This window comes from Camarhynchus parvulus, chromosome 2 (genome assembly GCF_901933205.1).
Source record: "Camarhynchus parvulus chromosome 2, STF_HiC, whole genome shotgun sequence".
NCBI classification, from domain to species: Eukaryota; Metazoa; Chordata; class Aves; order Passeriformes; family Thraupidae; genus Camarhynchus; species Camarhynchus parvulus.
Genome location: NC_044572.1, coordinates 59,836,932 through 59,849,907, shown reverse-complemented (window position 1 = coordinate 59,849,907; position 12,976 = coordinate 59,836,932).

The following is a 12,976-nucleotide window of genomic DNA, read 5'->3' as shown; positions in this document are numbered from 1 at the left end:
AGTGAGCCATGATATTTTAGGCATATAATGAAACAGTAAAAGACTTTTCTGCACTTTGTTTTTGTGAGTCCATTTGCTTTTGATTACAAAGCTGTGGAAGTCATCACTTTAATCCAAATAATTTTCCAGATACTTATGCCTAAATGATGCTCTCTATAATAAATTGCCGTATTTTATGTAAACAGTACAAGCTTTATGTGCTGCTCTAAAAGTTCATCTGTTTAATCTGGCCCTGTCAGGGCACAGGCATTTTGAATCAAGGTAAGAACTATATTCTCTTGCTGTTTTCAACATTGTGAACAAAAGGCACTTGTGTTTTCCTGAATAAGTATTGCCTTATTGCCGACACTGTAGGAAAGCCTTGTATTTTTTAACATAGACAGAGGCTAAAATTACTAGCTAAGCATTCACTTACATTTTGCTCCCCATAACAAGACTGCAAAAGCAGCATGCCCTTGTTGCAGTTCCAGTACTTACACCAGCAGGACTGTCATGAATTGTAATGGATGGCTAATCATACCTTGTGCATGTTGTACAGAATTCTTTTTGATAGTTCCAGGCATATTTATCTCAGCTTGCAATTTACTCATGTCAGACTGTATCCCAGCAGCCTCTTCAAAATGTTGTTTTGCTTCCAGAGAACTGGCAATTTTCCTTCTTCAGTTTTTATCCAAACTCCACTGAGTTACCTGAAGCCTCTGCAAAGAGTTATTATGTCTTTTTTTTCCCCATTCCTGCCTGTAACCCCTCTCCCACCCCTTTTTCTGCCACCATGGGCAGTGCACACACTGACAGGCATTCCCAGGTGTCCTACTTCATGCCCCAGGGATCTGCACAATACTGAATGTGCAGACCATCTGATACCTGGAGATAATCTCACCAAGGCAGCCTTGCCAAAGGGACCTTAGATACCACTCATTATCAAACTTTATCTGCCAGGAAGGTGTGAGGCACTCACCTTTCAAAACTAATAGGCAAGTGGCTTTTTTTAAATATTACTTTGTCTTCTTGAGAGACCAGATAATGTCCTTTCTCTTTCTACGGTTTTTTGTTTTTGTTTTGGTTTGGTTTTTTTTTATGGATGAGTTTAAGCCCACAATCTGCCTCTTTTTCACCATCTGGCAAACAAGTCAGATAGCCCAATTAGTTGGATACAGAGAAAGACTAGAAATGGAGACTAATCCAAATTTCATCTGAATTTTGTTGGAAAGGGAAAAAAAATGTTACACAGACCCTGTTTTTTTTACTTAACTTTGTGAGGAAAATGTCACTAATTATGTTTTATCTGGCAGAAGTGTATCCCAAACAAAACAGCAGTTCAGATGGAGAAGTCTGATCTTAAGACTCTGCTTGATTATTCAGGTTTCGTGGTTTGAATTAATTTCATGTGTCTTGTCTATAAGACTTTCTACACAGCTCTTTCTGCCTTCAGCCAAATTGTCATGGAAGGTAAAAGCCACAGCTGTCAAGTGAGTATAATTTAACCACTTCAAGCTAGCAAAGATGGCAAAGAAAGACTGAGTGAAATGGAAAAGCTTTCAAGCATGACCCAAGCCACCACCTGCTCTGAGGGAGCATCCAGCACACAGAAAATATTTGTCTGACCTGATCCTTAATTTTTTTGGCAGCCACCAAATACTCCCCATGTAGCCCAAGTGTTTCATCAGGCTAACAGGTAGAAAGTTTTCTTTCCTGCTATCAGAACTAAATGGAAGCTTATTAGTTTCCACTGTATAAACATAGGTTAACTTCTCCCTCTCATAAGCAGTAAGAAAGACTGAGTATTGCATCTTGTTATATAGCCTATATAAATGGCTAGAAATTGCTAAGGAGCTATTAGGTAACAAACCCCATTCTCTTTATCTTTCCTATGAAGCCACAGTTTCTTAACACCTTACTATTTTTCCTAGTTTTTTCTCAGCTCCCACATTAGAACAAAACATTTTTAAATTGTTTCACAAAGATTTTTATTTGCCTCAAGTTATCATTAGTCCTTGCAGTAAAGCCCTGGAAGATGTTTACACTAACAGGAGCCTGGGTTCAGGCCTCAGAAGTTCCTCTTTAAAGGACATGTTGCCCAAGGCATCCATATTAAGTGGTGTTTCCCTACCCAATTGCCTCCATCATGAGTGCTGTTTCTCAGTGAGAAGCATGTTAATTCCTGGATTCCCAACAGAAGCATATTTTGAATCCTCAACAATAACTGCCACACCTGGGCCACAACAGTTGTGACATTTGTCCTCCCTATATCTTCTTCACTTGTGGATGCAACTGTCCCAGAACAGATGTCCTTTTAAGCTCATCCCTTTCCCTCCCCCATCCCCACAGCTTACCTGAGCTGCTAATGGTCAGCAGAACACAGAGCAATGCCCATGAAGGAACCTTTCTCATATGGAGGAATAGCAGGAGAGCTGGAGGGAAAAGGAAACAGCAGGTAGCTTCCAGGATACTAAGGTAGGGCACACCATCATCATCTTCTCTTCATCACAACCCAGAATTACAGCACCCTATGCAGTGAGATTTGTTACTTTACCCAGCTTGTGGTGCCTCCAGTGAGGTTAAGGCATAGGAAACAGAGTAAATTGAGAAAGGGAGAGTCGCTTTAAAACCACACAATTTGCAAATCGTTAATTCGGGAGTCCTACACAGGAGCCACTGAGTTGCCTTCCAGCCCATTTCTTCCCTTTTCTCCCACTGATTTCAGCTTGTTAAATTATTCTTCACGAGGAAAATGATGGGAGAGGTCAGTGACTGATCAGAAACAAACCTGAGCCAAAAAAGCACATTGCAAGGCAGCAAACTCTCCTGCACTGTCTGTCAGATGGACAGTGAGGGACTCTATGAAGCTGCACCCATTTCCTGTGGTCACAATCTCTCTCTTTTTCACGTTAAAAACTAACACCACTGACACGCCAGAACACCAAAGAGGTATCAGCCAAATTATTTTCATTTTGCATCCAGAAACTCTCTACACAAAGTGGAAATAAAATGTCTATATTTCAAGGCAGTCAAAATGCCATCATGTCAGTCTGTCTGTCCATCTGTCCAGGCCCATCAGTCCTTTCTTGTTATTGTTGACCCAGGCAGGTACCCGACAGGTCACAATCAGCCAGGCAGAGGAAGTTATTCTTTTCTGAGGCAGAGAAGTCATGCAGAACATGTTTCTTTTATACTCTTGAGAGTATCATATCTTAATAGTGCAAGTGTGAAAGAAAGTTACTAATGTCCTCTCCTTCTCCTTTTCTCCACACCTTAGGGAAAAGCCCTGCAGGTTTAACAAAGAGGTAACTAATCACCTTGCACAGAAATGAAAGGCTTCTGAGGATGTTTTCCCTATCACAACATAAATACAAATAACTCCACTGAAGATAATGAAGTTCCACTGGGATAAAAGCATTAACCAAGGGTTAAGAATTTTATGTAGAATTCATTCCTTTTAAAAAAATCTTTGGAGCCCTTCCATGGAAGAGATAAAATCCTCTGCTCAGTCAAAAGAGTGGTTGCAAAATAACCTTTCAGAAAGGTTTCCCATTGAATTTTGAGAACTTTTCCATTAGTACAGAATAATATTATCTCTGGAAAGTTCTTTGTTCCTGCAATGGTACAGCATCTATACAATGCCTCTTCATCTGAGCTATTAGAGCACACAAAGGTAGCTGGAGTGTGAATCCATTTTATAGAGGCTATGTACCACTTAGAGGAATGAAGGTAATAAATTCTGTAACTGCCAGCATTTCTTCCCAATGCAACAAGATTCTTATTTAACTCCACAATTTAAACTTAAAACCTGACCAAAAAGGACAAATGCTCATCCTGCTAATACAGAGTTGTCTTTGGAATTGAGGCTATCATGGCAAAAGCCAGGTAGGGAAATTCCTCAACTTTCAGGGCACAATTGTTTTAAAGGTTTTGTTTAAAACCCTGTGGGGGAAAGAGGATTCATTATGACAATGGATTTTAAGAGAAACATCATTTCAGCAGTGGTATGTTTGACCTCAAGTATGATTTTTGCATTGCACAGTACAAAAGAAATATACTATTTCTAGAAATGAAGTAGCTCCAACTGGTAAAACAAAAGACATTGTAGACTGAAAAGCATCTGAGGAACTGACTGTCTTTCATAACAAATGAAATGAAAATTCCACTCCATTTACTGTGCTCCTGTGGGAGTAATGCACACAGCTAAGTTTCAACCAAATGGAAAATGCAATAGCAGCACTTTACTTCATTTTCTTGTATCTGTTCTCAATTTTGCAAGGGATATACTTTAAACATCTGTAATAATTATACTGAAATTGTTTCTAAATTAAATGTCACAGAATATAGTTAAGAAAAAACAGCTTTCAGTACATGTAATACATATTGTTTTGAAACAATACATATCAATGATTAACTGTCTGCAGGTACATTTAAAGAAAAGATAGTGAAGAAAACCCAGTGGGATGATCCTTTTTTCCTCCTTTTCTAAAAGTGTTGCACAAGAATCCCAGTAAAAGATCCCCCTCTTCCCAACCCCAGCATCTGAAATCACAAATCCTTTGGAGAAATTATATACTACTGGTAACATAGATATATCAGAAGACTTCCATTATTTTCTACTAGACATCCTGAACACAGTGAAATATAATTCACCTGTTTGAAATTATGTTGTAAAAATGGTTTATTTTTTAATGGAATAAATTGAAGTACATTTTAAAATATATACACCAAGTGTGACTGTGTGTGTATATGTATAAATGTGCACACACAGGCTTACTTGTGCAATATGAGCACCCTTTAGGGGCAGGACAATCACAAACCCACCAATTCCTCCTCCTTTTCTTTATTGAGCAGACATTCTGAGAGATTACTTTCTTCTCCTCCTCTGTCTTCCAGAGCGATATGAAGAGATATAGTCAAAGCTACAGCTGAGATTTCATTTTATCCAAATGGACGTGTTAAGTGAAATTAAGACCACTTAGACTTACCAAAGTTTCCACCATATTCCACATCTTTTTTTTTTTCTTTTTACATATCTCATGCTAACCTGACTATTTTTGCTTCTAAGGTAGGCTCTGTGAAAGAGTCATACAGCTGTTCATATTTAAGATGGCTCTTGTAACAGAGCGCAGCTCTCGGAAGATGTAATTAATGGCCATGTGGAACAGGATGACTCACCATCTCTTAATAAGACACAAGATCTACAGGCATGAGCAAAACAGGCAAATCACACAAAGAGGTTATCAACATGTCCTTCTCACAACCCATGTAGGAATGCATTTTGTGTCTTATAAATGATAGAATTTTTTTTTCCAATAGTTTATGGATACTTTGGTGAATGTTACTGACATTATTTTGCGCACCCTTCTAGTTCTGAAGTACATTTGCTACAGGTACATCCATGGCACTCACAGCTCAGGAACTATTAACCTGGGCAGTCTAGCTGAGAATCAGGACATCTGTCATTGTCATATTTTCTGAAAAATCTCTTTGCCCAGGATTTTCTCCTGGGAAGCTGAGAAGCCTCAGAGAAAAATGAAAATAATAATTATCTGATTTGCTTTTTCTTATTTTTGCTGTTTTGGAATGTGGTTTGGACACTGTTTACCAACAAGTGACTGTTTCATTGGTTTCATGTGAATTGTGTTGACGTAATGGCCAATTACGGCCAAGCTGTGTCAGACTCTGAGCAGAGAGTCACAAGTTTTTCAGTAGTATGTTTTAGCCTTCTGTCTGTATCTATTCTGTATTCTTTAGTATAGTTTAGTATAGTATTCTTTAATATAATATAGATAATGAAATAATAAATTAGCCTTCTAAGAACATGGAGTCAGATTCATTCTTTCCTTCCTTTGTCTGAGGTCTCAGAAAATACCACAGACCAAAAGTATCCATAAGTAAAGGGGGTGTAAGCCAAGAAAATTAATGGTTTGTTTGAGGTTTTTTAAGCAGAACTAAAACCAAAGCAGTATAAATAAGTTGAATTGTTACATATACACAAATATGACCGTTGTCATTCCATTTACTGGTAAAAGGCTGCTGTCCCAAATTATTTCAGGAGCAAACCCCAAATTCCCTGGCTGCAAAACACTGACCTGCAAACCTAACACTAGTTAGACAACTGTCTTGTATTTGTGGGGTTCCCAGATGAAGGAAAGAATGAAGGAATCTGACTCCATGTTCTTAGAAGGCTAATTTATTATTTTATGATACTATATGATATTAAAGAATACCATGCTAAACTATACTAAAGATTACAGAAAGGATACTTACAGAAGGCTATAAAGATAATAATTGAAACTTGTAACTCCTGCCAGAATCCCGACACAGCTTGACTGTGATTGGTCATTAAGTCAAAACAATTCACATGAAACCAATGAAACAACCACCTGTTGGTAAACAATCTCCAAACACATTCCAAAGCAGCAAAACACAGGAGAAGCAAATGAGATAATAATGTTTTCCCTTTTCTCTGAGGCTTCTCAGCTTCCCAGGAGAAAAATCCTGGGCAAAGAGATTTTTCAGAAAATACGGTGGTGACAACCACTGTGCTAGTAGGAGGATTTCCCTCTGGCATTGTTAAAACCCTTGAGTTCTTTCAGTAATCATCTTTTTCTATCTTTCTTTCTCACTTTGATCCTTTCAATATATCCTAACATGGCATTGTTTAACAGCCCTCATACAGGTCAAAAAAAACCCTAAGAATTTTTTTTTCTTGTTTGTTGTCTTTTTTTTTACACAGCCATCACAGAATAAATTAATCCTCCATGAACACTTGCTATGAAGCACCACTATATCACGTTCACTTGGACTTCACCTTTTCCTTCACAGAAGCAAATGAACAGAGAATACATTTATACACTTGAATAGAGAAAACTAAACAGTTCAAGTATTCTGTTCAATCATCCATATAAAAAAGAAAAGCAGTCAAAAAATAAGGTTCTTCACATCAGGCACCTCACTTTTTGTTTTTAGAAGCACTCAAGAGAAAAATCAGAATAAAAAAATTCATGTCAGATCAAAAGAAGTAGTGATGGACCTGAAACAAATTGCAATGCACTTGAAATGTTCATTTCTGGAATGTTTTTTCTCTTTTTCAGAACTGCCAACAAATTGAACAACAATCTGTTCCTTACAATCTATTGTGCTCTTAAATTTTGCTACAGTAGCACATTAAATTGAAAGTGTCTTAATCAATCAAAAGTGACTTCTCAAGGAGTTTTATTCCTTGATGATAAGTTTAACTCTACTGAGAGCTGGCTAAAGTAATTTTATATCTTTTATATTTGATTTGTTTCTCTTTGACTCTGTAGTTTAGTTTATTTAACATAGGACTAACTCCAGCTTATTGTTTTTCCGTAAAATGACATCAGGAGGAATAACATATTTAATCAGGAGAAAATACTGAATATTTACCACAAAACCAAATGAGTTTTCCTGCAGTAGGATGATTCTCTTGTTTATTCATCCCACATCACCACCATGTTTGAATGAATCAGCTTTTTTTGATAGCTCCTAGTTACAGGTCTGCAGCTGAGTAGCCTAAAAGGCCTTTCTCTTTCCACTCTCAACAAAAATCTAAAATAAAAAAAAATCTTCCTAGCAACTGTTTAAAAATATTAAGCCCACAACAAAAGACATTTTTTCCAAGAACTTGTCATAGATCCCTGTTCCTTGGACTGATATGGCCCACATACTTTTTAGGTTTTATGAAAACATCTGACCCTTGAGCATAAAAGCCATCCTCAGCACGCGTGGATGAGCTCAGTACTGTTGGAAGGTTTTCCAATGGCAGACCATTGAAAACTCTTGAATCAAAATGTCCTTTTCTGAGGAAGTGATTTCTTTGTGGCTGCTTGTAACTCTGTTTTGCTCTGTGCCCTATCTGCACGCAGGAGGAGTTCCCTCAAGGTGACCTTCCCACATCCAGTGCTGACGGGAACAGGTCTCCAGCCACCAGCAGCACCACAGAACTTGCACAATTCCAGTCAGGAGGGAAAATGAGAATCAACATTTCCCTTTATCCACTAGTGTCCTAGGGTGAAGTTATGATGTTTGTATCCCCAGTCGTTGTTCTGTTTATGCTGGATATTATGTTCTGTGCCTTCAAGACTGGCTCTGAAGAGTGAAAGTTTTGTTTTTGTTTTGTTTTTGGTTTTGTTATCAGCCTGCTCCTCCACGGTTGGTGGGACACAGAGATGAGGCAGTACATAGTGCAGCTTTTGCTTTTTGCTTTGCTCCTGCTTTTTGCTTCTGCACGTTAGTTAGTTTATCTAAGCAGTCTGAATTTTTCCCTGGACTGTTTTTCCTTTCCCTTTTTTGGAACTACTCAAACCTGCTCCGCACTGGGACCTCGGAACACCGAGAGTTTGCACCTTTGTGGCCTGCAGCAGCTACCCCAGTGCTGGAGGGTCTGATAACAGAGTGACCACCTCCAAGAGAGACTTTCTGAATTTGTCATCTTTTTCAGAGCAGTGAAAGAGTGGTGTCATCTGGTATTGCTCATTTTGTGTGCTGGGGAGTGCTGTGCCTGTTAAATAAACAGGGTCTTTCCACTTGTCTCCAAGGAATCCTTCCCAAACTGGTTGAGAGGAGGGGAGGTGTCGGTTTGCTTTCTAGAGGGGCCGCCTTTGGAGGCTTTCTCCCAAATTTGCCCTAAACCAGGACAACTAGATAAGCGGATAAAGGGAAATGTGCCCATGGCTGAAGAGTGCACATGGCTGAAGAGCAGACCTGCTAAGCCAAACTTAGCACCCCCTTCCCTAAATCCTTGCTAACCACATACCTACTTTCATTCACAGGTCACTTGCTTGCTGCAATCCACTAAAGCAAAGCTGGTGAAGGTAGCTTGGAGCAAGGGAAAGGAGTTGTCCCCACATCTTGGTATCTATCATGTTCAGAAAGCACAGAGCAATGCTGAAGCAGACCCCAGTACTCAGGCACAGATCCACAGGGACTCTCATAATGACTTTTCTTTTTTCTTTTTTCTTTTTTTTTTATTTCCTCTGGGTATAACTGGTTACAATTAAGCCAAAAGGTATTTTACTTTCACTGATCCTCTCAGTGGAAGGTAGGTTTATATCAAGAGATCACTTTGTATTCTTAAAATTAACAATCTGTCTAATCATGCTCTAGGGCTTTACAAATCCTTCATGCATACAATTGGTCATTAGCCATTAATTTCACTACCACTGGCACGCTAAAGCTCTGAAGAATTATACCAGGAATAGATAAGAAACAATATCACTGCAACAGGAGGAAATCCCCAGACTCACCAGCCCGGAGCAGCTCTGGAAGCAGAACTTCAGGTTCCTCATTTTATCATCACACATCTACACAGAGAACAATTACCTTGGTAAAACCAATGCCAAAAAAAGCATGAAATTTCATCCCACCAGGAGAGGGTCTTATTTTTTTAAATACAGAGGTCTTATTTTTCTCAGGGCTAATTTTACACTTTCCTAAGTCTAAAAACTTCTATCACTAAAACAAGAACAAATCTAAAATAAATGAAATTATTTGTATATATTACCCCTTTTCAGACTGCCTTGCATTTAAGCTGGAGGGCTCAGAAATATTTGCTCTGCCTTTTCATTGGATGAAGACTAGAAAAGTTCCCCTGATGTTTCAAAGGATATTGTAGTCTCAAATTAGTGGAAGTAAAGCAAAGGCTATGTTGTGCAATGGTATGCTTAGAACAGAGACAGTGAAAAAAAATTAGTGTTCTTACAAAGCTTTTACATTTTAATTTTAAAAATAACTTGACCAAGTGCTTTTGAGTGCTGTCCTTAGACCCCAAAAGCTGAATCCTTCATGTGATTATCACTGGGATTTTGATATGCAAATCTAGAACAATCCCAGAACTATTGAATTATTTGAAGGTTTGATTTAATGCTGCGTTATATTTTTGAGGCCTACAGGACTGTGTCAAGTCCAGACTGTCTTTGCACAAGGGAAATTTGTGGTTGAACAGTACAAAGGATATGTAAGTTCCTGTCATTTTCCATCTCTCTGCTCCAGACTCACACATATAGTTTGCTTCTTCTCTATGGGCTACTAATCAGAGACACAACTTCCTGTGAAAGATGATGTTAGAAAGACATCAATTAATGCAAAGCCTAAAATCCCAATCCAAAATGATTGGTAGCAATTAAATGGTTCCAGAATGGTGCTGGAGACTATGCCACCACAAACTTTATAGCATCTGACAATGTAACAGAAATGCATGCACCAGCTATAACAACAGGACAGGATCTGTCACATTTAAATATTTAATAAAATACTACTCTAATCAATGTCCTAGCATCCCACACATAGGAAGTCTTCCCTCATTTCTGTGGTGGTGAACTTACACCATGAAACTGGAAACCTAATTACACTTGCTTGTGACTACAGAATATAATTATAACTATCAACAGCCAAAATAATTGGACAGCTGCTCTTAAAAAAAGTCTTCTTACCTGAGTGGAGATGCTTGGATAGGAAGGAATTCAGAAATTTAACCATTAGCTTAATCAGAGAGGAGAAACGAAAAGAGAAACAGCATTTGGAATACTGGGGAACATGGCAGAAACATGCATTGAAGAGGAAGTGAAAAACAGAGAATTTTATGTTTTAATCTAACATCAGCATTGATATTAGCATTTAGATATTAATTCAGAGGAAAAGCAGAATATATTATAAAGAATCCTTTCTCAGTAGCATTACTATGTCTGGATGGATAAATCTTAAGAGAACATGAATTTGGCTAGGGACAGTGTGAGACAATATAGTGACAACAAAAGCAAAAAGAGGAAACATATGGTTGAAAAGAAATTTAAAAAAAACCAGAAAAGAACAGAAACAAGAGAAGGCTACTACCCTTCTTGCCTTTTAGTCAGCTCGAAAATACTGTCAGCTCTCCACCCCCAAATATGTGTTAGACTGTTTCCTAGCAAAGCACTATGCCCTGCTGTATAAGCAGCAGGAACAAGGTGACAGCAGAGAAGCACAAACAGAAGCAGGACAAGAGCCCCCAAGGCAGCAGTAGTGGTTTTAGCACCTGCTGCATCTTCTCTCCCTAGGGAAAAGAAAAAAAACCCTAAGATTATTTTTCTTCTAGGCAGATGAATCCTTTAATTCAGCACCTGCTGCCCAATTCCAATAGCAGTATGCAACATCCATGGATGCATTGCAGGAGGCCACTGAGGAAATTATGGACTCTCTGGCACCAGGAGCTTCTGCTTAGCAAAAGGAAGTGATAAACCCCCAGTGGTCCCCCATGGTTTGGAAGCAGCCAATGACAATCTTCTACACAGCATCCCTGACTCAACTAAAACATCAGATTGTGGCATTGCTGCTGATCCAGGCACAGCAACAGCACTTTGCTGGGAGGCTGGGGACAGAAAAGCAAAGAGGAGATCATGGGAGATCAAGGCCTGACCTGTTCCTCCTCCTGTTGCTTTGGATATAGGAAGAACAGGACCAGAATTTGTCTGGTGGGGAGTGAAGAATAAGAGCAGTGAGTCAGAGAGCTAGGAAGAGAGGGAGAGAACTTGTCTCTTACCTGTCTTCTCAATTCAGGCAACTTTAATACCTAAATATTAAAGGTGCGCTCTGGTAGAGTCACTCTGAGCATCGATGTAACACACGGCTTGAAGCAGCTCCCATGCAGGAAGCATTCACAGAAAATGGAAATGACCAGGCCTCCAGGGCAGATGTGAAGTAATCTCTCTGGCTGATTCTGTCACTGCCAGCAAAAGGGTCCACAAGAGCAGTGGGGAAGGAACCAAAACAGACATTTGGCATTGTGCCATGATTCCTGAAGGCAGACACCTAGAAGGCAAACCATGAAAATAAGAAGAGAATAGCAGAAGAATCAAGCCTGAATACACCACAACATCAAATGTGTTCATTGCTTTTGGAAAACTGCATGAGAACTAGAAACAGCAGAGACATTGAATGAACCTTACTCAAGAATTTTGAAATACTTACACTTTCATATAAAAATGATCTTCTTATGAAAAATAGGAAGTACAAAACATCTGTAAAAGGCCTTTATCATTCAAATGTCAAGTTTACTTTTGATCATTTCTAACACATTATTTATTTATTAACACAATTATACACTAGCAAATTACATGCAAGTAAGGAGAACTGGTAATATTTTCTGTGCACATACGGCACTGAATCTACCTTTAATCTGCAAAACATACCCAGCAGTTTTTGTGGGGGAATTATAAACTGGGCTTATAGTTGGGATTTCTCCAAAAGAGCTGTTTGTGATCTACTGGAAGAAAATTAATTGTTACCTTGAAGCAGCAGCTCTCTTTTTTCCATGAAAGATAAAAAATAACACAATGAGCAGCCAGTATAAACAGGCCTTTAGCCACTTCTAGTTGGTAAACAATGTGATAAAGGTTAGCCCAATTTTCCAGCAAACTCAGGTACAAACAAACTCAGATTTGGGAGGGACAGGGTGTGTTTTAAGTGACAGCTTTCCTGTCAGGATACAGCTGCTACAGTAGGAAGAGTAGTTCAGCAGTACCATGGTTCTCTTTCACCCAGCCTGTTCTGTGCACTGAAGGAGACAGCAGGCCTCAGAATGCAAGGTACATGACCACATCATTTTGTCACTGCAAACACACAGGTGAGAAAAATTTTAAAATTTAGGCTAAATCACTTTAAATACCACAACTCCTGGAAAACTGCTCTCATAACTTAAAAAAAATGTGTATGCCATTATGTGCATATGCTTTCTCACTGTTCTTCACTTCTTTGGAAATTAAACTCTCTGCAGAGGATGCAAGATATGGTGATCAGGCATTACTCATCATCCCCTCTCTTCCTACTAAGCAATTGGTTTAATTACAACTGAGCTGTGAGGAAGAGGAAAAAGAGGTATTTTTCCTGCCCTTTCAGTAGGTCAAATTAGGTCAGCAAAGGATCCAGGGAGCACAAGGGCTGCTGCAGGAAGGATGAGGGTAAATTGCACATCCTAGATGGTAGATAGACAACT